We start from the raw sequence: 27,580 nt of genomic DNA, 5'->3' as shown, positions 1-27,580 counted from the left end.
TACTGTTTATCAGAGGCCATTTGTTAGATATGAAGTTGTTTTACAATGAAAGGATCAAAACCTGGATGGGGTAGTGGAATACACTAAAAATAGCATAATTCTCCATTAGTACAGTGAGTTTTATTTAAAGTAGTGCAATATTTTATTTTTTGGGCAAAAGCTTCATACCTTGAAGCTTCTGCCCTAAAAATAAAATAATAATCCGAAAATTATCAAAAGAAGAACACAATTCTGCTGCACTGGCAGCTGTTTCGTTGGTCTTCCATTGTCACTCCTTACTTTTTAACTTAGAGAGAGAGAGAGAGAGAGAGAGAGAGAGAGAGAAAGAAAGCGATTAAATATAACAAATAAACTGAGAATGGTCACGCTATACAGGTGACCTGTAATTTTCTCTGAATACTTTAGCCAAATTACACAAAACCTGCAATAATTTCAATTGCCACAAACAAAATGGTCTGTCCAATAGAAAGAACGTTAATAATAGTGTGGAGAAACAGATATCAAACATAACCAAAGTAGGTAACAAACAATGTCAAAAGGGTTTTGCTAAACGAACTTCATACTTCATCAGGCGATTTCTACCATGTATAACCATCACAGCAGTAGAAGGAGCACCTTGAACCGGACAAAGTAGGTTAGGACAGAGAGCCTAATCATTAGCTTGTACTTTTAGTCCGCACGACTTGTCAGTGTCGCGATAAATAAAATGAAACGGCTGTCAGACCATCGAAGCAGAAACTAGGTCTTAGACGACTTTCGGATGATCAGAAAAATTATGCTTAATCGTATCAGTAATGACGTAAAGCCAAAGTGGATGTAAAACGTATTTCGTTGTCGCTGTCAGTTATAATAAACTAGATCTATTTTTTATGTTAGTTCCAGTTGCAACGTTCTGTTATGCATAAAGTTTTTATAGATTACTCTCTATTCTATAAATAAACTTTTGAAGGTGAAAAAACGACCAAGTTATTTTTTAAATCAATCCACACACACGCGGATTCATCACGCATAAAAATAAATAAAATAAACAAAGGATAAAAGAAACTCTTCACGCCTTGAACTCCACTTGTGTATCGTTATATTCAAGGACAAGAGCACACTTGCTAAAAGTGAACACTTAGAAGTCACGTAGGAAAGGGAGGAGGAAAAAAAAGGAGGGAGAGAGTCAACGCTCTCTTGAGTTCGTCACAATGGTACCTTTCATCAGCGGTTACGGAAGCTTTCAATGAAGTACACACACACAAGACATCAAAAAGATGACATTCATTGAAGTACGCTGACCCAAGCTAAACAGTGCAAGGATATACTCGTATTTTGTTAATGAACATATTACCACTGATGCACTACAAACCAATTCGTAGTAGCCTATTACGCTGGAGGAGTTATAAAGAGTAAAACAATCGCATAATTCAAACTTCACGGCTTACTGCACGAAATCAAGATGGCGGCAATAGTAGGAGTTACAGTACTTGAAAGGCTCATTTGGGTTAAGGAATATTAAGACAAAATGACTTCGGCGTTTATAATTTACAAGATGCTCTTTTCCAGATTTGGAACACTGTTTTCCAGATATTCTAAAGAAAATAAAAGTACTTTTTTCTTTTTCATAAAGAGAAAAAAATTCATTTCAATTAATACGTATTTCTTATCCCAGACGAGCCTTTCAAGTAACGCCTATTGCGGTCATCTTGATTTCGTACTCTACTAAGCTATATAAAACCTCCAGGATGACGTAATTCCTACATTTATTTGAATCGAAATACATTTAGAATTCTATTTATCACTCTTTCTTTTTATAACTATTATTTTTTGTAACTATTAAATGAAACTATTTACTTCTTTACAAGTGAGAAATTCTGTATAAGATGGAACATTTTGCGATGAATGGTAAGTTCCGAGATGGACTGCAAGATGGCTACAAAGGAAGTGAGTTCTAATTAACGGGTATTCTTCAGATTGGTATAACGGCAGAATGAGTCCACCAAGGGTCGGTTCTTGGACAAATGTTGTTTGTGATTTTCACAAATGACACTGACTAGAGGGATAAGGGGGATGTAAAATTTGCAGACGACATAAAGAGAGTTGTGAATGACCAGCGACAAGCAGCGCTCCTTTAGAATTACTTCAACAAGCTTCAAGAATGGAGACAAAAGTAGCAGCTAATGTTTTAAAGCAGCAAAATGCAAGGTTTACACTGGGGAATAACCGCAAAATAAATTATACACTTGGTGGGGTTGAATTTAAAACTGTAGAAGAAGAGAGGGATCTGGGATATACAATACGGACAGATATGAAGTTTTCTGAACAGTGTAAACAGGTGGCCAGGAAAGCCCATGGTGGCCTCTCGATGATTTATCAAACATTATCCTCCAGAGCAGAGGTTCCCAACCTTTCTCGGTTCACGGCGTCCTTAACGTCCCAGTAATTTTTTCACTGCACCCCTAGGCAAAAAGAAATACCCAACACAGTGGTTTTCGACCTTTTAATATATATCCATATAATAATTTTAATCTTTATATAGAGGTACTAAATAAAGATCAATTATAGATAACCACAAAATTAAAAAGATACGGTACAATGGATATTGTACCGTACCCTTTTATAATGAAATAAATATATAAATTTCAAAATAATAATAATAACTAAGTAAATTAAACCCAAATTACACGGCACCCCAAGAATGTTGTTGCGGCACCCCGGTTGAAAACCACTGCTCCAGAGATAGGGAGCTCATAATTCCACTGGTATTAAACAATTTTAAGATCGCATTTGGAACACTGTTCAAATATGGATAGCTCATCTAAAAAAAAAAAGACTGAGCTTCTTGAATGGATAACAAGATGGGAAACTCGTATGGTAGGATCGGCAAATGGCCAAACGTACTAGGAAAGACTTCGATTATGCCGGCTATAGAGCTTGGTAACCAAGTATCTTAGAGAGATCCTGATTGAGTTTTATAAGGTTCTGAGAAGGGTTGGTAAAATGAATGAAGATGGAACTTTTCACTGTTATAAAGAATTCCAGAACCAGGGACCATAATTCAAATTGCAAGGGGAAGAGGTTTAGATTAAATTGAAGGAAGTTTTCTTTTAGCCAGAGAGTTGACTACTGGAATAAGTTGCCTCCGCAAGTAGTGAGGCTGACAGTTTGAAGAAATTCAAAAAAAGGTCAATTAGATAGTTACCTACACTGCTAGATAAAATTAACAGAACAAAATAAATAAAATTTCTGTTTATACTCTGGGACGACCAAACGGTCAGAGGAGTTCACAAGATAGAACAGAATACAAGAAACAGCACCATATTTTTCAGTCATGGACTTGAACGCCGGTCACTCAAGGCACTTATGCAACCGTGCGCTGACCACTCGGCTACGGCGGCCTATTATGTTTTTCATGAATATTTTTATTGTGAACAGTGTCGCTGAAGGCGAATATTTGATATAATAGGCATCCTGGCACGCAAATTCCGAATATCCAATAGAAACCGATCTACCTCTTTACAGAGCCGCACATTATACAAGCCTATAAAAACACGGGTTGCAACCGCATCACATCATTCCCATTTTTTGGCTTGTCAGTGGGATAGTCACATCTCCAGTCCGCTAGCAACCCACCCTTTGGATTTAAAAGTAAAATGCTCAAAGAAAATTAAATGGTAGAAACTGGAGTGACAATAGCGAACCGATTAGGGAAACTGTAAGAAGAAAGGAATAATATAATGGGGGTGTAGCTCAGTGGTAGAGCGTTCGCTTCGCATGTGAAAGGCCCCCGGGTTCGATCCCCGGCACCTCCAACTGATTTATAATGTCTTTTTGTTGCTCATTGAGGCCGCCGCCGTAGCCGAGTGGTCATCACATGGGTACATAAGTACACGTACCTTGGAGTGACTGGGGTTTTTAATTTTCGGGCATTTTAATTTTATATGTAAAGGGTGTATTGCTAGCTCTTCTATGGTGAAAGAGAGACCAATCAAATAGCACAGCGTTTGTCTCTTTCGTGGGACAGTATCAAACCTTTATTGGCGTCTATATGCAAACAGAAATTACTATTTTTTTAATTGCCTTTTCATACTGTTATTAGAAATCTGGGAGACATCTTTGCCACTGAATACTGTCCTTCTACCCCATCATACTACAACCCATCTTATTGTAATATAGTAATCACATTAACTTTTACAGTTTAACTAGTCAACTTTTACATATTTCTCTATTTTAAAATATGATTAATTATATAAAATGCAAAATATAAATCCCATTATAACGCTTCCACTTTTAGAGCAGTTATTCTGATCCCGCGTTCAATCCTTGAAGTGTGATGAAAAAGTTCTGGGATTGACTTTTTATTTTCAAATTGCGGCGTCCTAGAGTTGCGACAGGTCACTAAACACCGTCGCGCATGTATCTCTGTTGCAGTCAGTCTGAATTAGCACTCGTTCAACAGGTGTTGTGTTTCTTCGCATTTTAAAATTATTGATTTTAAGGAGTAGCGAATTTGGATCAAATTAGATAAAAGTATAACAAAAATCCACGAAATGTTAAAAACAGTTTTCGAATAATTCGCCAGGTGTCGTTCAAAAACTTTTCAGTGGTTTTCAGAGTTCAAATAAGGCAGCTTGGCCGTCGAAAGTAACTTCGCTTTGGCCAAAACCCAAATATTCAATTGTACGTGTTCTGATTAGGAGTGAGCTAGGTTTAACTATCCACGAAGCTGGTAGTGATATTGGCATCTCTTATGAGACATGTCAACTAATTTTAACTCAAGATTTAGAATTGCCAACACATTTAAGCCAAGTTTGTCCTTACTAATGACTACAGTTTTAATTACTTTTAATTACTAATGACTACAGAGAATTCTTCCCTGTTAGGATCTTCGTCAACAAACTGCTTTTTTTTTTTACTGAAATCATTACTTCCATCACCACCCGTGAAGAATCGTAGGTGTATGGTTATGACCCGAAAACAAGTGTCCTCTCAATGGAAGACTCCGACTTTTCCAAGCCCCAAAAAGGCAAGACAATAGGCCTGACGTAGCCCAGTGGTCAGGAGCGAGAGTGCATAGCACGCGTTCCTTGAGTGGACCGGGGTTCAAGTCCGTGACTACTAAATACGATAAATATTTGTATTGACGATTTATTGTAAACTCTACTGACTTGGTTGTCGTGACGGAGTATAAACAGAAAATTTAATTTAATTTTCTTTCAATTGCAATCTAATGAAGATCATGTTTATGTCACATCCACAAGGAAGGGTTCTGTCTGGTATCTTGTTCTCGGTTGTTCTTGTGCCTTTTGTGACGGTCAAACTGACATAATTACTTCTGTTGATGATATAAAACTGTTCAAACTCTGGGAATAACTGCTGACTATAACAATGCCTTGATCCAACGAACAATCAAAAACCTCGAGGCCCCCTGTCCCGTTTCAATATCAGCATGAATCCTGATAAGTCAAAACGGGGTCTGAAAGGAGAGGGGGTCTGTTATCTCTACTGTACAATCCACCGATTTGGATGTTATTTTTGATCACAAGCTCTCCTTTCTTCCACACATGCAAATTAAGTTCTGCCGACTCCAGTGGTTGCTAAAGCAACATCTTTCACACGTCCACGATTAAGCTGTTAGATGCAAATACATTAAGACCTGTGTCTATCCGGTCATGCTCTATGGCGCAGAAGTCTGTACCTCAACTGCTACGATGCATCTTACACGGATTTTTGCTGTGGAATTCTGCATGTTGGAAATTTCGGCTTCCCCCTGCACCAAGATCCACTCGGATGGCGGAAGCTGTTAACATCAGACGTCTTCCGGCCATCATTCACTAGAGGACTCTTTTCTGTCAAAATGATGGTCAGGATCATTTCCAAACCAGACTTCTGCGCTCACTGCATCTAGAGGATCCCAGTAACAAGCTTTAAGGCCAATATAGTCCTGCAGGCCACCCAATTCTGTTAAAGTCATCTGTCAACGAACATACACTTGTCAGTTGAACATGCACTGCAGTACTTACGCTCCCTAGACGGCGATCTCTACAAGTTCGCAGTGGATAAAAAAATATAGCCAGACGTACTCCACTGACCTCCTTCCCAGACACATGTCCCAAGATAACAGAACCTGCTCCCGATGACTTCAACGCCATGGTCGCATCACTCCAGTCATCCAACCCTTTTGTGGTTTGCTGAAATGACTGGCGATTGCTTTGCCAGAGATTAACTGTGCATATCTATTCAGAACGGATTGTGCTCGCGAGGATCCCACCATAGAAAGCTGTGAAAGTAAGAGTAAAATATCAGACTGATGGACAATTGTATTGGATCCTTATCCCACAATGAGTCTCCACGCTGTTGTCCTGAACTATAAAAGGACTTAATCCAAGACAATAAATTTTACTTCCCAATACATTGTTGTATATATTGTATATTTAATCAACTTCCTATGTAAATTCCTTAATGTATGATTAAAGATTGTGCTCCAATCTTTAATCATATGGTGTTTAATTTTTAATAATACTGTATTCTATATAAATATATATATTTATTTCTTTAGTTTTTATCATTGTAAATATCTTTTCATGTAAACCCCTAGCTTGTAGCCGTGAAGGGTGTTGTGTATGGCGATGTGCCTTATGTATAACAGAGTTATTGCATTTCTTGGCTCACAGGGTATTGCTCATTATGAATTTGTCCCGTATGATCAAACAAGAATAATATAAAACAGTTCTACGATGACTGTACAATGCAGTTTGGAGAAAAAGTGGGTTTCAGAGAACTGGCACTTGCATCAGGACAACGTCCCTGCACACTAGCCTCTTTCCATTCAAGGATTTCTGCAAAGCACTTCAATCACTGTGGTTCCCAATGGTAAAGTGTATAATCCAAGCATTGTATAGACAAAGTATGAAATAAACTTTTTTTCATACTTACTTAGGCAGTGTATAAAATTCCTAGATATTCTATACAATGCCTACGCAAAATATGGGGAGGAACGATTCCCCCCATAGATATGGAAAACTAAAGTACAATCGCCACATGATACTGTTATGTAAGTGAATCATGGTTCCTAACTTTTAAGCAAGGGCATACGAAGAAAATACTACTCCAACTTTCTGCACCAGAAATATTACCTCCATTTCTCACTGCTGAAATGAATTATAACTAATTCACTCAGGCAGTATTTCTTCCGTTTCATTTAAGGAAAATGACATAACGAGTAGAGTGTCCCTCCGTGATCTTATGTAGAATTCGGGAACTGTGATTCACTTACATAATGGAGCATCGTAGGGCGATCTCGTAGTTTTTCACGATACACATCCACAAAAAAAAAAAAAAAATTATACATTGCCTAAGCAATCTAAGTCTAACGTTTATTTCATACTTTGTCAGGCATTTTACACAATGCCTCGATTATACGCTTATCCGGTAACACATACATTGCCAAGGAGACTGCTTCGAAGAAGTTCCATCTGAATAGCTGGTAATCTTCATTATTCCAAAAGTTCATTCTCCGAACTTTTTGATTACACCTCGTATTTTCACTCCAAGAAGAGAGGGTTACAAGGATCAACAAAATCTTCAGCTAGAAATTGCAGTTTTTTTGAATTCACGCTCTAAAATAGTTCTCCTTATCCATTCGACAACTTAGTATTCTAAATTAGGGTTTCATGGATGTTGGGTAAGCGACATGGCCAAATTAAAGGGGATAGAGAAAGAGATAACAGAAACGAAAGAAAGTACCGGACTAGAATACAATGATTACTGACAAACAGAAAGTCCGAACCAGAAATTCCTTACAGCTTAGCTGTACAGCATTTACATTTTTTTTTATGTAATTGAAATTAGTTTTGAATCTAATTTGGTCTCCATTTTTGGAGCTTAGCAGAATGGTAAATTGAAAATCAAGAGAATTCGTTAAAGAAAAGTTAATAAGCTGATCTGTGCCGGTTAATGGGCATCCCAAACAATTAAGAGATTCGCAAAGGGGGATAACAGATCATATAAAAGAAGCATTTTCTACTGCTTTTTCCCTTGAGGAAGATTGAGTTACACGAATGATACCTCGAATATCGTCCTAATCAAGTCCTTATATACCTGGGAGAGGTATATAAGGCCCTGAAGGGAATCAGTAGACGAAATCAGAACCATGGTCGCACAAATACAGTATTGTAGCGCTGCGGTTCCCAAACTGTGCGTCGCGGGATATTTGAAATTTTCGAGGAAAACACAGCGATACTCGACATCAGTCGGACACAGCACGAACTGCTAGCTCGAGGTAGTTCTTAGTTTCAAGATTAGATCGCGCTACATTCCTTTCGATGACGTTCTCGAATGTCTAAGATATGTTTTTGTTTACTTGTACATGTACTTTCGGCTACGCCAGTAACTTTTCGAACTTTTTCGTTTCTCAGATTTTGTATCTGAGAAACGAAACTATATGTCCACTCTGTTAAATACCTGTCGACTCTCCGGGTCTGTCAGTAATCGAAATAACTGAAGGGTGTTTTGATCAAGTGTCTGTGAGGTCTAGCGAAATTCACTGAATTATTTGTTGATTTTTGGTCCTTGTGCATAAAAATGGAAAGATTTTTGAACATTAATAAGAAGTGTGGGCGTGAAGAAAAGGGATGACAAACCACTGATCAATGGCAAAGTTGTGAAGAAACGAAAATATCAGAAATATGACGATACTTATCTAGACTTTGGTTTTACTTCGGTAGATGTCAATCATGAAGAGCGTCCGTAGTGTGTATTATGTCTGAAAGTTTTAGCTCCAGAGGGCATGCTTCCAAGTAAACTAAAACGCCACCTGGAGACCAATCATCCTAACATGGCTAGTAAATCCCGTGATTATTTTACCAGAAAGTTAAAAGAATTGAAAGAACAAAAAGGTACATTTTTTTTTAAAGCATCAATACCAAACAATGCTTCGCTAGCATCCTACAAGGTGGCATATAGAGTCGAAGTCTAAAAAGGCTCACATCATCGCAGAACTGATTTTACCGGATGGAGTGGATATGGTTAACATTATGGTTGGTGAATCTGCGGAAAGACTGCTTTCAAAGGTACCTTTACCCAACAATATTATCAGTCGTTGAATTCAAAACACATGACCAAAGACTTCAACGATCAGCTAATTGAAAAAATGAAAGGGAAGGAATTCGGGTTACAGCTAGATGAGGCGACGGACAGTAACAAGGATGCTCATTTGATTTGCTACACACGGTTCGTAGATGGTGACAAAATTGTGGAAGACCTCTTTTGTAAAAGTATCTATGCAGGAATAAAAGCACAAGACTCGTTTGAGATAGTTGACACTTTTATATGTGAAGACAACTTAGACTGGACTAAGTGCATTGGCGTCTGTACTGATGGTGGTCGCTCTATGTTTGGCTGTTATGGAGGATTGTAGGTACTCATACGAAGCAAAGCTGTTGATGCACTGTGGATCCACTGCATAATCCAGAGGGAGCCCTTGCGTCAAAGCAACTGAGTCCTCCACTGAACCTAGTCATGGAATGTGTGTTGAAAGTGAAGAACTTTATAAAAACTCGGCCACAGAAAAAAAAAAAAAAAAGGTGTGAGGATATGGGATCTGAGCATACATCTTTGTTGTACTACTGTAGCTCGCGATGGCAATGTACTATACTGTGTGTTCGAATTACGACAGGAATTCTCTTATCTCGAAGAAAAACATGTGTGCTAAAAACTTCTGGGATACTGATTTTTTTGTCAAAATTGGCATACTTGTGCGATCTCTTCGAAAAACTGAATGCGTTGAATCTCTCGCTGCAGGGAAGCAACACGCGCATTCTGAAACTCGCAGAGAAGGTTTCAGCCTTCAGAAAAAAAAGTTACTACTATGGAAAAGAAAATTAAATGAAGGTGGTTGCAAAGACTGTTTCCCTCTTTTGCAACAATTTGTTACATCCAATGATGTTTATTTGACCCACGAACTTAAATCTGTTTTTGAGGAGCACCTAACACAGCTCAGTGACTGGTTTGAAAAATACCTTTCAGATGATATGGAGAAGTCTGCATGTCTCCAACACCCATTCACTGCTAAGGCCTCATCTGAATTTACCTCTGCAGAAGAAAATCTTATTCAGCTGTCTTGTGACAAGACTTTAAATATAAAATTTGGCTAAATGGAATTAACTGGGTTTTGGATATCAATAAAAGATGAATATCCGCTGTTAAGTGCTAAAGCTCAGCGAATCCTAATTCCATTTGCGACGTCATATCGTTGCGAAGCTGGGTTTTCGGCGGTTTCTGTGATAAAAAGCAAGTACCGTACGAAAATCAATGTGGGTGGTGGTGTCCAATCTAATTCCAAGGTTTAAGAAGTTGTGCCGTGCCCAACAGGCGCACACATCCCATTAGTAAGTAATTGTGATTATTTAAGAATGAAATAAAAATATTATTTTCTTTCAATTTATGTGTATTATTTTTTCAAACGGCTACAAAGTTGTTTGGACATAAATACTTAATAAACGGAACTGTTAGGTAGTTTTTTTTTGGCCTAGGTCGCCGGGAACCGAAAAAGTTTGGGAAGCTCTGTTACAGGGAGTAGAAGACTGGATCTTCTGAAGTTGACTTTCGAGTAGTGTGTTGCAGATGATTGGAATGAAATGCCACAGTGGTAAAAACGGAGAGTTTCGTATAGTTCAGAGCTGAATCGGATAGTCACTCTTTTGGCGAAGGTATAAATGGATTTTTTTTTTTTTTTTTTTTTTTTTGGCAGATGTGGAAGAAATCCTCTTCCATGCATCAATTAGTCTTTATAATACTAATGAACGATTAACGTAGGTAATAACCTACATTTCTAATGAATGATTAGCAATGAAGATAATTCGTCTGGGAATTTATTTCTGGGAAGGAACAATCGTTCCTTGGAATGTTTCCCAGAAACTGATTTAAAAGTGTCTAAATGAGATAGATGCTGGCATTCATTTCTATCGAAATGCTTCAAAAAAGCTCAAAACAAGATAAAAAAGAATTGTGTGTGTGTGTGTGTGTGTGTGGGAGGGGGGAGTGAAAGATATTACAAAGCAAAAACTTTAGAAGACACTTACAGTGAAGTATCCAGTGTATATTTCCTCCGCTTTCCTCCGAAGTACAACTGTGGCCTTTGAAGTTTTCCTTCTTCAATGCCCCTTATTTTGTCAATTTAAACTTGTTGGCTATGCATACAAATGCAGAGAGAGCACCACATGTTTTCCATCTACTAACATTGACTACGCAGACAAGCACGTTTTTATAAGGCATGAAAATGTATACAGGAAATTATTTAAATAAACATATATATTTTACTTGACATGCAACTTTCATAACATAAAAGCGCATTCTAATGCAAACACAAATAAAATGAATCGTATAACATTCATTCTGTCAAATACTCAGCTTACTATACATTATACATTCGGTTTTCTGTTTGCTGAACAGAGTGATATGCAGGGGCGGGCTAGCTCAACAGCAAATTTGGGTCATCGACTAATATTCATTACATAAGTGATTGAAATGGAGCCTTAGGCCTGTATCTACCAGTCCGGCCCTGGTAGATATAGGCCTAACGGCCTAAACATATGCCATAAAAAAAAAAATAATACAAAAGTGTGTACTTGTATATGTTTAAGCATAACAGGTATGCAGGTGGGTTGAGCACATGTAGAGTGTGTGTTGTTCTGACAGGCCCTTCCAAATTAGAATGCAGTGGGAGCAACCTATCAGGACACTCTCCTGCCTTGCTGACATGTCCCCTCGTCTGATGCGGGATCTACTGACACTGGCTTCAGCTGGCTTGGCCAGTGTGGGATTAGAACAGAGAAGTACTGTACGTTTACGGTGCGATCTCCTCCCACATAGGGCGCCCTGGCCTAGGACTTAATTCCCCTTCAATACCTGTTTTCCTCCCCCATCTTCCATCCAAACCTTTAGCCTGTTTGGATAGAAGATGGGGAGGAAAACAGGTATTGAAGTTTTGCCTGCTCTTAACAGCCCTCCCCTGTGCCGGGGTTCGCCCCAGCCACAGACTTTGCCTACACCCTAAGCACGGCCTAACTACGTGGTGATGGACGCAAAACGGGGGTCCTACCAGGCACCCCGCGGCTAACTGGTTGGAGGAACAACAGACCAACGCAACCCAACACTACACTATGCAGACGACACTAAAACTCACGCTATATCTGTCTTTCACAGAATTTGTACTATGAGTTGGGCGGATCTCAGCGCCGCTTGATAGTAAACACCATACACTAGTCCAGCCGTGGCTGAGCTAACGAAGCTCAAAACTGACAGAGAAAATATAACCTCTACTGGTACCAAATCTATCCAAGAAGACGCTGACAGCTCCATTGTACAGTCCTTGGGAGTTAAGAATTAATCCCTGAACGGGTCACATAACAGATTTTCCCATGCAGAATGCAATCAACCTCCTTCGAAAAGAATTGGAAGGTTACATTTTCAAAGAAGATAATATTACGAAATTAGCTGCAAAAATGATTTTGAAATCCTGATGCAGAATGGAGCAATTAGTAAATGCTCTTTTGATAAAAATTGAAAGGCTTACGATTCAAGTGGTTTTGCAACAGGCCCATATTGACGAATTAAAATAAAAAAAAAAAAAAAAAAACACCTCTCTCATACTATTCATACAGTGATGAAGTAGCAGTCCCATAACTGCTATTTTAACACTGACTTACACGACCGGATGCCACTGGTCCAGCGTATGAAGCTGTTCGGCTTTTTATATTGCGAGCTATGATGCATCATAGTCCAGTACAGATGAGGTGGTCATAATTAGCATTAGCAGGAGGCATATGATGCAAGAAAGCAAGCTTATACAGCGTCAACCAAAAGGGAAAAAAACTTCCCATTTCACCCATATATTCGCTCCAAAAGTTTGTCCAGTTCTTCCTTGAATTTATTTAAGCTATCCACTTCCACAACGACATATGGAAGTTTGTTCCAGCAATCAACAACCCGCTGGCTAAAGGCAAATTTCCGCACATCTGTTCTACAACTGTATTTCCTAAATTTGAATTTATGCCCCCTCAGTCGCGTAATCTGAGCAAGAGGAAGAATCCCATCAGAACTGAGCTTGCTCAAACCATTCAAGGCCTTATACACCCCAATTAGATCACCTCGCAGGTGCCGAGTCTCCAGACGCTACAATTTGCAGAATTTAAGCCTTCCTTGGTAAGAAACTTTGTTCCCCTCGGGATTGGGGAGGGGAACAAAGGGTTCCCCTCACCAATCCCGTTGCCCTTCTCTCTGTACTCGTTCCAGCAGCTCTGCATCCTTCGTAAAACGAGGCCTCAAGACCTGTATACAGTACTCGAGGTGTGGCCTCACCATTGCCTTATACAAAGGGATAATCACCTCCTTATCCCTGCTAGATAAGTTCCTTATATTACTGACAAGACCCTCATGAGCTGCTCTGGCAGCCTGTCTGCGCTGGTCAGAAAACTTCATATCTGACTGGACAATTACCCCCAGGTCTTTTTCATTCTCCACTACCCTGAGTGCAGTACCGCACAGTTGGCACGTTACTCGGGAGTAACTTACTTCAGTGAGCATATTACATACCTTGTGAGTATGTATACCCTGCTGGTTAAACACTGTTCAAGGATGAATTTCAAAAAAAAAAAAAAATGTATGACCAATGTGGAACTGTAAATATAGGCCGCCTGTCCGTCCTATATTTACATTTATGACCTGAACAAACGGCCTTACGATCATAAATTTGATTCTTCATCCCATCAAAAATTTTTCACAATTTTATTTTTTATTGTGGGATCCCAAGAATTCCTAGTTCAAGTACCAAGGGTACTTTTGTGAAACCGATTTTTTTTGTTTGTCATTTATAAGGAGCTTTCAAGCGGTTGAACAAATGTCACCTATACCATATTTTTGTCGATCCTAGAGATTTGAAAGTCACAAAATAGAGAAAATGAAACATTTATATTCGTATAAAGCCAAACACGTAAAACTGAAGTTATGACGTCATATCAAAACTATAAAATGCAAATTAAGAATGATTCAACTGTTGAATTTAAATCAGTTCATTATTTACACGTGGCTAATTTCAAGACCGAGTATTATCGACAGTACGCCGGCGTAGTCCTCAGAGAACGTATGGAGGTTACTAGTAAGCGTTACGGAATCACATCTACACTTCCTCATAAAAAATTCAAGGTGCATTATTTAATACGCAGGTCTTGGCTGGGGCCCTTCCCCTTGACCTGGACATCATACGCACTGGAATAACCTATTATATAACCAAAGGAATGCCTTGCAAAAAAAAATGCCTTGCAAAGGAAAGTGGATAACAGCGCAACCCACAAGGCCGGACGAACAAAGTGTAAAGTGTGTTTGGGGTCAAACGGCACCAGGGGTTTCCCCCATCTCCGCGTAGTTTACATTGTCGTGTGATACAGTACGTTGTAAAGGCCAGGGTTTTAAAAGTGTATGGATATTGGTACATGAGTACTGTTGTGTACCGTTGTTCTTCTGGCCATAAACGTTGCCCACACTTCGCCCCGTGGAGGCAGACCAGGTACACCAATATTTTAAATAAGTACTCTGGCAGGTCCTGCCACCTAGTTTCCTGAGATTTCAGTGGCTAGGACCTAAAAAAAAAAAAAAAAAAATATATATATATATATATATATATAAATTAAAAAAATAAATAAATAAATAAAATAAAAATTAAAAATAAAAATAACTAAGTAAAAAAAAAAAAAAAAAATGGAGAGGTTATCGCATGGTGGTTGTGCTAGAATTGTGAGGCCGAAAATTGTGGGCGAATCTAATTTGGCTGTAATTAAGTTTGGATGTGTGGGGCTTTCGCTTGCGTGCAGTGGGAGGGAGACTGAAGGCTGGGGGGGGGGGGGCGACAGACAGAAGAATGGAGTCGATAGGGAGGGTGACTCCAAGATTTGGTGGGGCATGTCCATTCCCCACCAGAAGGGAAAGTGTGGGTAGCAAGGAGGGAAGGAGACAGAGGGACCATCACCTCCCCCCCCGGCCAGGGAAAGGGAAGAAAAGTGGGCCAGGCAAGGGCGCCAGGACAGATCGCCAATAAGGCTAGTGTGCAGAGAGGCTCTGCAGTTTCTTCAGTCGGTGGAATGTCATTTTTGGGACATTGTCCCGTCCGAGGTTTACAAAAGTCCAGTTTATTTTGTAGCCATTCATTGGTTAGGATCCCATCCGAGGTTATTTAGTCCAGTCAGTTTGGATGTGCAGTTGCGATTTCATTTTGTTTCTTCTGTTATGAAGTCGGATCCCTGCGGGTTTGATTTGTTCTGGTGGTCCTTAGTGGTGTCGAATTGTTTTTCAGATTATGGGCAGCTTTGATGGGTACTTGCATTCTCTTCATTGCAGTGGTTGCGGCTGGGGGAAGGTCCGTCTTCTGCTGAAGAGGCCCTGAGCGAATTTTGTTAGCGCTTTGTAGCTGTCTTCTTCTAGGATGAGGTGTTTCTGGTTTTGAAGTGTGAATCGAATTTCAGTGATGAGCCGGCAGCGTAGATCTTGATACAGGTGACAGTGATACATGGGGTGTTCCCATGTTTCTGTTTGGCCGCAGTGGCAGAGAGGAGTGTCACTGAGTCGGAAGCCTGATAACTTGTGTCTGAATGCACCGTGTCCGGTGAGTAGGTATGTGACCAGGAGTCCTGGAGACAGCCAGTGGGGAATTTTGGATATACTGTCTGAATTGTCGGCACGAATTTCCGGGTGATTTCACCTTTGATTGAATTTTCCCAGCGGGTTTGCCAGGTCAGTTGGAGATGCAGTGTGAGCCACTTCTTTTCCATTTTAGGGTCATTGGCTAAGTCAATCGTGTAGTTCAGGCAGGTGGACGTTTTTCCTTTGTTGAGGTGGTGTAGGATTCCGCGACGAACGATCTCCAGGTCCAGGGGGAGGGCACCCATAAGGACCTGCAGCGCGTGAGTACTCACCGTCCTGCAGGCTCTGGAGATCGTTAGCAGGGTATATCTTTGTATCGTCTCGAGTTTTCTCCTGTTGACCGCGGTGGTCGCTTTGTGGTACCAGACTCCGGAGGCATATGAAATGGCTGGCAGGAACTCTGTCGTATAGAAGAGGGCGAGGGTCCTTTTCCTCAAGTCCCAGTCCTTACGAGTGACTCTTGCAAAGAGTGCAGAATAGTTTCTGATTTTATTCCTGATGTATGTCAGATGTGGTGTGAAGGATAGATTCCTATCGAGCATGACTCCCAAATGTTTTAATTCCGTTGCGAGTTTGACGGTTTTCCCCTGGACTTTGATTTGGGGGAGGCCTCTAATATCTAGGTTCCCCCTGAGTAGGACTGAACATGTCTTGGTTGGAGAAAGTGTGAGTTTGTTGTTGTCAGCCCAGTCTTGCAGGATAGTGACTGCTCTATTTGCGGAGTTCTCTAATTGTGCTCGGGAGTCCTCAGCAAGCATCAGAATAAGATCGTCTGCATAAGCCTGGGATGTGACGTTTCCAAGGTCGAGATTTAGGAAGTCGTCTAGGACGATATTCCAAAGAAGAGGGCCCAGAACGGAACCCTGTGGGCATCCTCTGTGTATCAACCGTGATACGGAGCAATACGGAGTAGTGACTGTGACTGATCTGTCTGAGAGGTATGTACTGATGCATTTGTATAGATTTGCTGGCAGGTTAGCCTCCCGGAGCCTGCCGAGGACACTTGGCCACCAGAGAGTGTCAAACGCCCCAGCAAAATCTATTGCGATGACGAGGAAGTACTTTCGGTTGGTTGTGGTTGCGGCGTTAACAATATTTTCCAATGCATCTACGGTGGCGTGTCCTTCTCTGAACCCGAACTGATTTCGGGATTGAAGGCCTGCGTTTGAGTAGTGAGTTTCTGTCCGATTTCGTAGAAGGTGTTCCATCAGTTTGCTCATTACGGACAGTAATGCTATGGGTCTGTAGGACCCTGGGAGATCCTGCTGCTTTGTTGGATTTTTGAGGATGAGCCGAAGCGTTGCCGTTTTCCAGGTGTGTGGGAAATACACAAGGTTTCACAAGGCTTAAAACCTACACTGGTGTTCAAAGAAAGTGTATCACCTAGGAATTTCACATTTCTAACCCTTTTTAGTGATGGTATGTTACATTAACAACTAGCATCAAAAATAGAAATATAAACAAAAGATATTTATTAATAGTTAAGGGAAAGCTAAGTAATATTTGACAGGTGCTCTCAAAATATTCCAAAATGAGCATTTGCAACCTTTATTTGGTAAACACGACAATTATGGCTGAAATGTTATCAGAAGCCCTCAGTTTGCTTCAGTTTATCATTTTAAATGAAAAACAAAATGAAAAGTTCACTAGGTGCAAACTAATATTTAGTTGAACCGCCTCTGGCCCTGATGACAGCAGCACACCATTGAGGCACTGACAAGATCAATTTCTGAAGATAATCAACTGATAGTTCGTGGTTCCAAACACGAATTATAAAGTTCACGAAGGGTCTTTGGTTTCTTTCTGGCAACTGCAGATTCCACACGATGCCAGCACTTCTCTATAGGATTCAGGTCTGGGCTGTTTCCTGGCCAGCTAAGAGTTGTAATGGACCGTTCTTTCAATCATTTTTTCACCTGTAACAATGCTCCTAAAAACCAAATAACAAACAAGCGTGTAGTTCGTAGTCAGTATGCTTTGCTAAATGGGTTGCTAAACGTTAGGCCCCATTATGGGGACCCAGCAGCTAAATGACCAGAGGAACAACGATACACGACACTACACATTTACAAAATCCATACTCCTTTAAACCTCTGGCATTAAAGAGGTCAAATGGCACCAGGGGGTCCCCCACAATGTATACTACACTGTCGAACTTCTAATGCAGAAATGAAGCTAAAGTAACTACAGAAGTGCCTACTTACACTTTTCTCCCGATGACAAGGAGCAGAGTTGTCCTGAAAGATGCAGTTACTTGGCAGGTTGAAATGGTCGGCAGCAATTTGCCTTCCAATATAGCTAGGTATCTATTGGCATCTACGGAACCTTTTATAAACTGCAGGTGACCTACTCCGTGATATAAAGTGCATACCCATATCATTTGGCTGGTAGGAAATTTCACTGTAGACACCATACAGTCTGGATGGTATTCTTCACTATGTCTACGGCGAATCGTTTGTCTCCCATCAGAGCCACGCAGGTTGAATTTCTTCTCATCTGAGAAAATAACTGACTTCCACTGCTCAGGGGTCCATTTTATACACTCCTTACTCCAAATTAATCGGGCCTTTTTCATTTTTTTGTGTGAGGAGGGGCTTCTTGGACGACCGGCTACAAGTCCATTTTTGAAGATGCGTCTTCTGACTGTTACCGCACTTGCTACCACTCCTGTATGTTCTTCCCGTTATCTTTTCAGCTGAGACGAAGAAGCTTTACGGTTTTTAAGGCATAAGCGCTTCAAAACGCGGTCCTGTTTTTGCGCAGAGACTCGTTTGTGTCCGGTTCCTTTTTTTCCTATCAGCAGAACCGGCATTCTTGAGTTTGGAAAGAAATCTACTCACTGTCAACTGATTACAAGACACTTTATAAGCAATATGACGGGAAGAACATCCTCATGTAAAGCAACAATAGCACTCTTTCTTCGTGGAGTCAAGTGCACGTAACTGGCCATCCTGACACAAGCAAGGAATGACCTCAACTTTTGCAGAGGGTGCTTATATAGCTGAAAGTAATAGCTGATGCAATATTACGTAATCACTACGCGTGTCAATTTTATCTGACGCAATCTATAAGAAATATTGCCACATACGTTATTCGGACGACAATTACAATTTGAAGGGGTAATGCACTTTCTTTGAACACCTTAAACATTGGTATAAGTTCTCCCCCCCCCTTACGATGTGGTCATACCTCAAAAATGCTGGCATTACAGTGTTGGACTGGCCCAGCAACAGGGCAGATTTGAACCCTATTGAAAACTGCTGATGTCGTCTAAAATTGCTCAGAAGAAGAAGCCAACAAGTAAGATTCAGCTGCAGGAGAGCAATGTAAGGGTGTGGTACCACGAAATTGGGCAACCGTGTATCCCGAAGTTGATTAACTCTATGCCAGATCGTTGCAAGGCTGTAATTGGAGCTCGGAATTGTAATAAAATATTGAGGACTTATTTTGCTGATTTACAGTACATAATACAATTACGTTAACTTGTCGTTTCAGTTTGTACATGTAAATGCAATAAAATATATGTTTTGTTGCCACGATTGCCATTTGCATGATTTCTCATATTTCCATTAATTACGCATTTTACCCTTTGGAAAGATATTTATGGAGATTAGGTATATATCAGGTGGAGTCTTTTTATTGAATTTCATTCACAGAGATATATATCCCATCCAACAAATGCATTTCGAGCATGTCTGCAACCCACAATGCAGCGCAAAACACATTTGCAAAATTCACAAGTGATGCAGTTTTTTTTGTCCGCCACTGTATGAGTGCAAAATTGTTACATAAATATACCATTTTGTCCATCCTAATAATAACGTGGCTTGACGTAGCCGAGTGGTCAGGGGAACGAGTGCAGTAGCACACGCTTGTTGAATGGATCGGAATTCACGCCCGTGACTACTAAAATACGATTAACATTTGTATTGATTGATTTATTGTAAACTCCACTGACCGGGTGGTCGTGCCGGAGTATAAACAAGAACTTTTTTTTTTTTTTTTTGTAATACAGAGAAATAATACTGAGCATTTATGCCGCTGATTAAAAGAAGAAATTATAGGTGCTTGTAATGATAACTATGAAATAGTCATCTATTTGTCTTTAATAAAAATATTATAACACGTTTTTAATAATCGTCTTAATTTTAGTATTATATTTTATTTAAATTTCAACATATATTTCTTCCAAGTTATTTATTTATTTTTTATTATGTAACGGAGTATATCTAGAGGTTTCAAGATAGTTTCAGTTTTTAACATAGCATGGAGAATCAATGCTTTCCATCAGAAAAGTAAAAGGCCGTTTACTTCAGGAGACTCATTGGCAACACTCCTGTTGTAACCGCCCTTTGCAGGACCCTGTCCACTACCCCTATGACTTCTGCTGCCACGACGTGCCTCACTTGGCCAAGGAGCATCCCGAAAACTTTTAATACCGTTATTAAACTTATTCACCCATTCGTAGACTTGTTTGACTCATGCACGCTTCACCATATTGCCCTCAGGAGAGGGAGTACAAATAGCTCAAGCTCTTGAGTAGGCCGAGGTTCAAGCCTCTGACTGCTAAATACGGTCGATTGCCACTCTGCACTGGACAGAGTGGCAGATTATGGTCCATTCCCTCAACATGACTTGTTGAGGAAGCATCCATCCTGCAGTGGATTGGCAATGGTTGCAGATTTATTTATATATTATATTACTTTTAGTATTATATTAAAGGATCAACACTTCCCAGCAGATTTCGTCAGAAACGTAAAAGGGCGTTTACTTGAGAAGTAATATACACTGTATATTATTATTATTATTTAATCTATCATGTATGGTTGCTCCCGAACGCCGTATTATTAAGTGTTGAATACACGTCTCTGTAAAGGCATGTATGAATGTCATGTCTGTGGAGTGGTGCAGTTTCTGTTGGCATATTGTTCACTGGCCACTTAGCTACCAGGAAGCCACGAGATGGCAAGCCATATCTTCAATTACAGATCTCCTTTCAGCACAACGGGAAATAAAAATTACCGTAATCCCACAACATTAAGAACAGCGAAAAAGTGCTCTCCTAATCCTGGCAGCAAAAATCCCATATCTTTTCAGGTCAGCCACACAGAATCAAACACAGACCATCTCAGTCCAGTGGTGTATTCGGGCCTGAACATTTTTTCTAAATGTCATAATCAAAGAGGAGGGAGAAATATCTAATTTTCCCATTGCTACTAAAAATATATACAAAGGGTACTAGGAAAGTTTTGCAATATGACGCAACAATGAATCACAGGAAGCTGCTTGTTGCTGCATGTTGAGACATGTTCATACGTGCATAGTAGCCGCCGCGCCAAGTCGATGGGCTCAGTTATTCATTAGTAGTGAGAGTGTAAAGTGCTTGCGATGGCATCGTGGTCACGAAATGAGATAAGGACAGATTTGCGGTATAATTTCGTGCGTGGTTTAACCATAGACCAGTGCTTAGAAGAAATGACTCTTGCACTAGATGATGATTGTCCACATCGTACAACGATATTCAGGTGGTATAGAGAATTCCAAAGGGGAAATTTCACTCTGGAGGATTCTGAGAGGCCGGGAAGGCCACGAACGTCAGTTACGGAGGAAAACGTTACTGCTGTGAGGAAAATGCTTGACGAAAACAGGCGAGTGACCTACCAACAGATAGAGGATACTTTGGGCCTAAATGGACCAGCAATTCGTTCGATTCTGCAAGATCATTTGCACGTGAAGAAACTTTGTTTTCTCTGGGTGCCGCATCAACTGACTGAAGAGCAGATGACACGACGTGTGACTTGGTGCCGGGAGATGTTAAAAAAGTTTGATAAGGGACAATCTCGGTATGTGAACAACATCGTGACAGGTGATGAGACTTGGCTGTACTATTACGATCTGCCGACCAAGGCTCAAAACAAAGTTTGGGTCTTTGATGATGACGACACACCCGTAATTGTCAGAAAATCCCGATCTGTAAAGAAGAAAATGATAGCTGTATTTTTCAAATCGAGTGGAATTGTGGAACGTGTCGTTTTGGACACGCAGAAGACAGTCACAGCTAAGTGGTATACTGAACAATGCCTGCCTAAAGTCATTGGATCTATGAAGAACCTGCGGCCAAAGTCAAGAATGGACACCTGGTACCTCCCATCACGAAAATGCTCCAGCTTACCGCGCCAAAGCCTGCACCGAATATTTGACCACGACAGGACTGAAACTTCTCGAGCACCCTCCCTACAGTCCAGACCTTGCTCCCTGCGACTTTGCACTGTTCCCGCATGTGAAAATGAAGCTAAAAGGGAGGCGGTTTTCCAGTGATGAGGACCTTCTACGGGCTTGGGACAACGAGTGTGCTTTACTCCCTAGTGAAACTTGGCAGAACTGGTTTAAAGATTGGTTTCGGAGGATGGAGAGGTGTATTGAATGTAGAGGAAATTACTTTGAAAAAATTAAATAAACAAAGCTGTATTGCAAAACTTTCCTAGTACCCTTTGTATTAATAGTAATCTTTAAAATTAACAGATTTCTTTAAAAAATTATTTAAAAACAAAAATAGAAATTTCGCAATGAAATTTGAACGTTTCTTACTAAAGTACAATGTGTTAGATAAAGAGATCCAACGAATGTGATGAGTGCGAACGCTGCATTTTGATTCGCCATGAGCGCTAGAACTGGTTGTTCTACTAACCATGAGTCTGAAGTCTAATTCAGTTACTGTACAGTCGATGTGGCGTTATCATATAGTCTTCTGGAGAACGAGCGTTCTGGTACTATTTTTTTTTTTTTTTTTTTTTAGCAATACACCTCTGCATTTCACACGAGCAGAACAAGTTGGAAGAACAAGAATCAAAAACACGACATAAAACATCACTCAAAAATAAAACTAGAATTATCCCGCATCGAACCAAGATTCTGTGTCAAAAATCTCGCACATAAGTGCCAACATTTTGTAGAGGACGAACTCACGGTAGACAACAGGAGATAAAAAAAAAAAAAAAAAAAAAGAGTACAGAGAGGGGATCTCGAAGACAGAGAATAAGTTTAGATACAAAACAGGAATTCTCTGGCGTCAGAAATAAACATATTCAGTCACTAAACCATGAACTTGCTAAACAAGTCCAAGGTTTAGATTCATTAAGTTCGGGTGACCGAACTTAATGGCGGCAGAGCCCCACGGACGTTCTTAGATAGCTAGTGCAGTCAATGGATAGGATTGTTATCCGTGCGAACGCTGACCCAACACGGTATAAGATAGGTGGTAATAATTCAGTGATCGCTCTGTATAGATAGAGAGAGAGATTAAACTATCAAGTTTACGTTATATTGCGCTATAAAATTACATTCGTAATGTGATAAATATTTCCCATTCACTCCTTCCTTAAGACAACAAACATACATGCAGTGCTTCAGCTACAATATACGGTATATGGCTAGCCTATAAATAAATAAATAAAATGTTTGTTGTAGTAAGAGAAACTAATATAATTCCCTTCAAGGCTAAGAAATGCTAACAGTTTAAAAACTGAGCAATGCAATTATAAACAAACACACAATAATTAGATTAATAGGACAATAACAACAATATTATTCAGTGCTGGCCCCGTTTTCAATATGTTTCAATGATATTGATGAAGATATATCTTAAAGTCTAAGTTTGAAGGTTAGCAAGTTATACAAAGGTTGGCAAGGTGGTTAACTATAGTCATCAGGGGGAGCTACCGCAACAAGATCTAAGAAAATTGGGTCCATAGGCTGAGAAATGGCAGTTTGAAGTTTAATATTGACAAATGCAAGGTACTCCACGTGGATAGCAGTAACCCCAGAGCAACTTATCAACTATATGGCACTACACTCAGGGTAGTGAAGAATGAAAAATAATTGCAGTCAGGCATAAAATTCTCTGAGTAGTACAGACATACTGCCAGGACAGCTCATGGGGTTTTGTCAATAACATACAGCAGAGCAACTTTGCTAGCAAAGATAAAGAGGTAATTATTTCTTTGTATAAGGCCATGGTTAGGCCGCATCTTGAGTACTATATACAGGTCTGGAGGGCTCACTTTAGGAAGTGATGTAGATCTGCTGGATGGGTGCAGAGAATACCCGAAGGACTTCAGACTTCAGTTCTGCAAACTGCAGCGTCTGGAGATTAGGCACTGCGGGGAGATCTGATTGAGGTATTTAAAGCCTTGAATGGACTGAGACAGCTAAATGCTAACGGCATTCTTCCACTTTCTGACACACATGAGAGGCATAAATTCAAGTCGAGGATGGTCGGTTGCAGGACAGATGTACGGAAGTTTGCTTTCAGTCAGCGGGTGGTTGATTGTTGCAATAGGTTTCCATCTGTTGTTGTGGAAGTGGATGATTTGAATAAATTCAAGCAAGGACTAGAAAAATTCTTAGACGCTACGGATTGGTGAACTATGCAATTTTATTTATTTTTTTACTCATTTGCCATTACTACTACTAAAATTCGTTTGATCCATCTATCATCAGTTCTTCTTGATATGTGACCTGCTCATTTCCATTTTAAGCGATTTGTTCTTTCAATAAACACACCTTAGTTTGTTGGCGAATCCATGCAAATGTTTTTCGATCTCTTTTGGTTATGTCCAAAATTCGGCGCGCCATACTTCTCTGTATGATCCCCAATTTTTGTATAGCTTTGGCATTCAATGTCTATGTTTAACAACCATATGTTAAGACAGAGGATAACAGTGATGAAGAAATTTTTCGCTTGAGACAGAGTGGCAATTTTTTCTTTAAGACTATATTGAGTTTTCCAAATGCTTGCCAACCCAATTTTATGCACCATTCAATTTCCATCTGTTAAAATTTCTTGTTCAAAGTAAACATACCTTTCCACTTCTTCTTGTCCATCGGCCATAATTTTAGTTGGTCTGGTAAATTTGTTGAACATAACCTGTGTTATTCAACTTCAAACTGAACTTATTGCTTTCATGCTGCAGTTCTTCAATATTTTGCTGCAATTCTTCAGGATAATTGGCAAAGAAATGATATCATCTGCAAGTTTTAATCCGCAGGCTCCAATGATTGGACGCGTTGCAGATGGTATGAACTCATTTGGTTTGTTGACAGTATCCTCCATACAGTGGATTGGGAAATACCCAATCGTTGGTCTATCATCTCGAGTACTCGTACTCGGATTGCCTTCTGCAAGACGTAGGACATTCTCCTCATTGTCTGGCGTCCTCGTCGTTCGCTCTCGATTCATGGTACCTCTCGTGAAACAACCAGCCTCATGTAACCTTCTGTGCACACGTGCGAAAATCGTATGATGAGGAGCACGCCTGTTCGGGAAACGTTCCTGGTACAAGCACAGAGCGGCGTGCCCGTTACAGTCCGAGCTCCATACGCGAGGTGCATGTCGGCCAGTTCAACGTTTGAATACTCGTCCATCCTACTGCCCCGGGAACCGGTTCGCAAGTGCTGACTTCCAGCGGGATCGCTGTTCATGCGACCTCCCGTTCAACGTCCTCTACCGCATGACGAAGGCATTTCGGACCCTGCAATGCTATGCGATTCCGATTCGTCTTTGTACCCCCTACACCTCCTGCAAGTTTGTCGCACTGGTAGTGAATCACCCTGTGTGTATTAGATTTAATAATAATAATAATATTGGATCTTGCAAAGTATAAAATATATTGCTCACCTCCGGAGGAACGGAATTTTTTTTCTTAATTCCGTTCCTCCGGAGATGAACAATATATTTTATATTTGGATCCCGGAGTCAGAAGCCTCTTTAATCTTATAGGATCTTACGTTAAGCTGTGACAGAAAAGACATCGGTTTGATTCCGATCTATGCCGGAGATATTATAATGGGTTCTCTTTCCCCCTCCCTTTCCCCAACTGGCCGAATCTCGTTCAGTCTCGCCCAAGAGCGAGATGCATGGTTTTCACCCAGGAAACTCGTGTTTTCCATCCCGAAAAAACAAGTAAACTGACCACAAAATGCAGACACTGACTGTCATTAGTATGACTTTTGTTAGGGATAATCCAAAACAGTCTAATCTAACAAATTCTTTGACCAATTCCGCGGTGTACAATTTCCCCCCCCCCCCTCCATTTGCAACACAATATCGCTCCCATTTCACCTCAATATTTACGCAGCTCTTCAACACAAACTATCGTTGCCCAAAGCTTTCACATCATCAGATTGGGTTTGCTTTAAAATAAGTATCTAGGAGGCCACGGCTTAGTATAGTCTTAGTATACAGCGTGTCTTAACTATTTTTATGTCATACACTTGTTTATAATATATTATTTTATATCTTTATACCCTTTTTCCCAATGATGATAGAACTCTTGATTCTGCCTACCACTATGGAGTTAGGAAAGAAAATGAGCAAAATGATTTTCCCATTTCTACTGCTTTATTTTCTATGGAAGTGCTTAAAAATGCAGTTTCTTCTATGAAACTATTTTCATAAAAAGATTCTTCTCTATTAGGCAAAACCATCTTTTGAAAAACTCTTCAACAAGTGTCTTGAAGCTGGGAATTTCCCTGTTATTTGGATGTCTGCTCTCATTAAAATAATCCCAAAACCAGGTAAACCACCAAGTGATCCTAAATCATAAAGGCCTATCGCTTTATTATCCAACTTAGGCAAGTTACTAGAAAAGCTCATGGCATACAGATGTAATCAACTTCTTTTGGAAAGTAATCTATCTTCCTCTCTTCAGTATGAATTTAAGCCTGATTGTAGTTGTGGAGATGCACTTTTTGAATTGAAAAAGTTAATTGATAGCCCTACTTACAAATATACATTAGCAGTTTTTATTGATTTTGAAGGCGCCTTCGACAATGTTTGGTGGGAGAGTGTCTTACGGCGCCTTAGAGTCGCTCGTTGTTCTAGACATCTCTTCCTTTTGTTCAAAAGTTACTTTGCTGAACGTACTGTCTACATCCAAACCAAACATCAGCCGGAGTTTGGTTTGGAGAATGGAACCCTGAGAACCCGAAGGTGTCCCCAGGGTTCCATTCTTGGCCCCCTTGTATGGAACCTCGTCCTTGATGATTGGCTATCTTCTCCCTCCGACACAGCTGATTCGCAAATGATTGCCTTTGCCGACGATCTCTCCATCTTAGTACATGGTAACTCCAGGTACCAATTGGAACAACGGGCTAACGCTGTACTCGATAACTTACCGGATTGGACTCTGAAAAATAAATTAAGAGTGTCACCATCTAAAACCAAGATGATGATATTTCACGGAAAACTAGACCATAATAGACCTCCGGTTGTCAAGTTTAATGGAGTACATCTGCCACTTGTTACCACTCATAAGCATCTTGGTATCATTTTTGATGAAAAATTGTCATTCTTACCACACATCCAGAATCTTTCCAAAAAAGTGAAAACTTTTACGGCCATGTTATTCAAAATCTCTGGGCAGGACTGGGGTTTAAAAAAGGGCACCCTCAGAATTCTATACTACGCAGTGTTTATTCCAATCTTTATATATGCAGCCAGCGTATGATTTCACAGGACCAAACTTATTCCAGTTCAAACCAAACTAGACAGTGTCAACGGACCTTTTTGCTAGCTCTCCTGAGAACAGTTTTAACCTCATCTTTGTAAGCCATCGCAGGTTTATTACCTCTGTATCTTACGTACAAAGGTTTTGTTTACTATATTCGTAAAGGATATCCTCTTAACTTTTTCCGATTTTCCGACCTATGATCCCACTACCGATCCAGAAAATGAAAAAGCGAAATGTTGGACTGAGCTTCATAAAAGATGGAATTCCTCGACCAAAAGAGTAGTGATCAGATGTTTTATACCTGATATTAAATTCACTACCTCAAAAAGTAATCAGTTTTGATTTTACCCAAGCTTTCTTACATCATACATTCTAACTGGTTACGGTTCCTTGAA

General features: G+C 40.1%; 1 protein-coding gene and 1 non-coding gene across 2 annotated transcripts in view; one reads left to right on the top strand and one right to left on the bottom strand.

Annotated features, from left to right (window-relative positions):
• Positions 1-27,580, bottom strand: part of LOC150075833 (inositol-trisphosphate 3-kinase homolog) — a 232,557-nt gene that overhangs the window by 89,000 nt on the left and 115,977 nt on the right. The window lies entirely within an intron of this gene.
• TRNAA-CGC (transfer RNA alanine (anticodon CGC)) lies at positions 3,722-3,794 on the top strand. Its single transcript has one exon. It is a non-coding gene; the product is annotated as a tRNA-Ala (tRNA).

This window comes from Mastigoproctus giganteus, chromosome 13 (genome assembly GCF_048544385.1).
Source record: "Mastigoproctus giganteus isolate SK-2022 chromosome 13, ASM4854438v1, whole genome shotgun sequence".
Lineage (NCBI taxonomy): Eukaryota > Metazoa > Arthropoda > Arachnida > Uropygi > Thelyphonidae > Mastigoproctus > Mastigoproctus giganteus.
The sequence above is the reverse complement of the archived record's forward strand: the minus strand, read 5'-3'. Positions and strand labels throughout refer to the sequence as shown.